Genomic DNA, 3,315 nt, shown 5'->3' with positions numbered 1-3,315 from the left:
GATCAGAGACTAAATTTGCTAAGCTAGATGGATTCTGCTCAGAATTTTCTGTCTGTTGTTGAGTGGATGATGGAAAAGGTTTACTATTGTTAAACCTGTTTCTTCCACCATTGTTAAAGCCTTGTTGAGGCTTTTGTTGATCTTTCCATGAGAAATTTGGGTGATTTCTCCATGAGGGGTTATATGTGTTTCCATAAGGTTCACTCATATAATTTACCTCTGCTATTGCAGGGTTCTCAGGATCATAAACTTCTTCCTCAGAAGATGCCTCTTGAGTACTGTTGGATGCAGCTTACATTCCATTCAGACTCTGAGAAATCATATTGACCTGCTGAGTCAATAGTTTGTTCTGAGCCAATATGGCATTCAGAGCATCAATTTCAAGAACTCCCTTCTTCTGAGGCGTCCCATTACTCACAGGATTCCTCTCAGAAGTGTACATAAACTGGTTGTTAGCAACCATGTCAATAAGTTCTTGAGCTTCTGCAGGCGTTTTCTTTAGGTGAATGGATCCACCTACAGAAGTATCCAATGACATCTTAGCTAATTCAGACAGACCATCATAGAATATATCCAGGATGGTCCATTCTGAAAGCATGTCAGAAGGACACTTTTTGGTCAGTTCCTTGTATCTCTCCCAAGCTTCATAGAGGGATTCACCTTCTTTCTGTCTGAAGGTTTGAATATCCACTCTAAGCTTACTCACCTTTTGAGGAGGAAAGAACTTGGCTAAGAAAGTCTTGACCAGCTTATCCCAAGAGTTCAGGCTATCCTTAGGTTGAGAGTCCAACCATATTCTAGCTCTGTCTCTCACAGAAAAAGGAAAAAGCATGAGCCTGTAGACTTCAGGATCTACTCCATTAGTCTTAACAGTATCACAGATCTGCAAGAATTCAGTTAAGAACTGAAAAGGATCTTCAGATGGAAGTCCATGAAACTTGCAGTTTTGTTGCATCAGAGAAACTAATTGAGGTTTAAGCTCAAAGTTGTTTGCTCCAATGGCAGGGATGGAGATGCTTCTTCCATGTAAATTGGAATTAGGTGCAGTAAAGTCACCAAGCATCTTCCTTGTATTATTATTATTTTCGGCTGCCATCTCCTCTTCCTGTTCGAAAATTCGTGTAAGGTTGTCTCTGGATTGTTGTATTTTAGCTTCTCTTAGTTTCCTTTTTAGAGTCCTTTCAGGTTTAGGGTCTGCTTCAACAAGAATGTTCTTGTCCTTGCTCCTGCTCATATGAAAAAGAAGGGAACAGAAAATAATAATAGGGATCCTTTTTACCAGAGTATAGAGGTTCCCTTATTGTTAGTAGAAGAAGAAAAGGGAATAAGAGTGAAGAAGAATGGATAATCCAAACACAAGGGTGAGGATAAGAGCAGTGATTTGAGATGAAGAGAAGTGTTAGTAAATGAATAAATAAATAGAAGGAGATGGGAGAGAGAATCTCGAAAATTAAATTTTGAAAAAGAGTTAATGATTTTCGAAAATTAAAGGAGAATTGAAATTAAAATTAAAATTTAAACAATTAATTAATTAAAAAGAATTTTTTTGAAAAAGAGGGAGGTATTTTCGAAAATTAGAGAGGGATAGTTAGTTAGGTAGTTTTGAAAGAGATAAGAAACAAACAAAAAGTTAATTAGTTAGTTGAAAAAGATTTGAAAATCAATTTTGAAAAGATAAGAAGATAAGAAGTTAGAAAGGATATTTTAAAATCAAAATATTTTTTTTTTGAAAAAGATATGTTTTAAAAAGATATGATAGAAATATATGATTAAAATTAGTTTTGAAAAAGATTTGAATTTTAAAATCAAAATTAATGACTTGACTCACAAGTAATCACAAGATATGATTCTAGAACTTAAAGTTTGAATCTTTCTTAACAAGCAAGTAACAAACTTGAAATTTTTGAATCAAAACATTAATTGTTGATAATATTTTCGAAAATTATGAGATAAAATTAAGAAAAAGATTTTTGAAAAATATTTTTAAAATTTTCGAAAATAAGAAAAATGAAAAAGATTTGATTTTTGAAAAAGATTTTGAAAAAGATAAGATTTTTAAATTGAAAATTTGATTTAACTCATAAGAAACAACTAGATTTTAAAAATTTTTGAAAAAGTCAACTCAAATTTTCAAATTTTATGAGTGAAAAAGGGGAAGATATATTTTTTTTTTTGAATTTTTAATGATGAAAGAGAAAAACATCAAAAAGACTCAATGCATGAAAATTTTGGATCAAAACATGTGATGCATGCAAGAACACTATGAATGTCAAGATGAACACCAAGAACATTTTGAATGTCAAGATGAATACCAAGAACTTATTTTTGAAAGATTTTTAATGAAAGAAAACATGCAAGACACCAAACTTAGAAATCTTTAATGCTTAGACACTATGAATGCAAAAATGCACATGAAAAACAACAAAAGACACAAAATAAGAAAACATCAAGATCAAACAAGAAGACTTACCAAGAACAACTTGAAGATCATGAAGAACACTATGAATGCATGAATTTTTGAAAAATACATAAATTTTTAGAAAAAATACAATTGACACCAAACTTAAAATTGACTCAAGACTCAAACAAGAAACACTAAATATTTTTTATTTTTTTATTTTATTAATTTTTTTGGATTTTTTGTATATTTTTTCAAAAAACATATAGGAAAAAGAAAATAAGAAATTCAAAAATTTTTAATAAGAATTCCAGGAATCTTTCAATGTTAGCCTAAAGCTCCAATCCAAGGGTTAGACATGACTTAATAGCCAGCCAGCTTTAGGATATAAATCAGGCATGCAACAGCTGATATTTCAATTAACTTGCCTCTATGCTGATGGTTGGAAGCCACAGTTCAAAAGAATTAGACATGGCTTTACAGCCAGCCAGGCTTCAACATGCTTCATGAAACACTAGAATTCATTCTTAAAAATTTAAAATAATTTTCGAAAACAGATGAGAGATTTTTGAAAGATTTTTGAAAAATTTTGGAAAATAAAACAAAAAGAAAATTACCTAATCTGAGCAACAAGATGGACCGTCAGTTGTCCAAACTCGAACAATCCCCGGCAACGGCGCCAAAAACTTGGTGTGCGAAATCGTGATCATTCCATTCCCCGGCAACGGCGCCAAAAACTTGGTGTACGAAATTGTGATCCCTGGTAATGGCTCCAAAAACTTGGTGCTCTAATCTTAATTCATAATTTGTCACAACTTCGATACAACTAACCAGCAAGTGCACTGGGTCGTAAAACCTTACGTGAGTAAGGGTCGATCCCACGGAGATTGTTGGTATGAAGCAAGCTATGGTCATCT

The 3,315-nt window shown here is 32.6% G+C and overlaps 1 non-coding gene across 1 annotated transcript; it reads left to right on the top strand.

The window, feature by feature from the left end:
• Positions 1-592: 592 nt before the first annotated feature.
• LOC148553988 (small nucleolar RNA R71) lies at positions 593-700 on the top strand. Its single transcript, XR_015892506.1, has one exon. It is a non-coding gene; the product is annotated as a small nucleolar RNA R71 (small nucleolar RNA).
• Positions 701-3,315: the final 2,615 nt, after the last annotated feature.

Source organism: Arachis ipaensis, chromosome B7 (assembly GCF_059453495.1).
Source record: "Arachis ipaensis isolate K30076 ecotype BB chromosome B7, ASM5945349v1, whole genome shotgun sequence".
Classification (NCBI taxonomy): Eukaryota; Viridiplantae; Streptophyta; class Magnoliopsida; order Fabales; family Fabaceae; genus Arachis; species Arachis ipaensis.
This window is presented reverse-complemented; position numbering and strand designations above follow the sequence as displayed.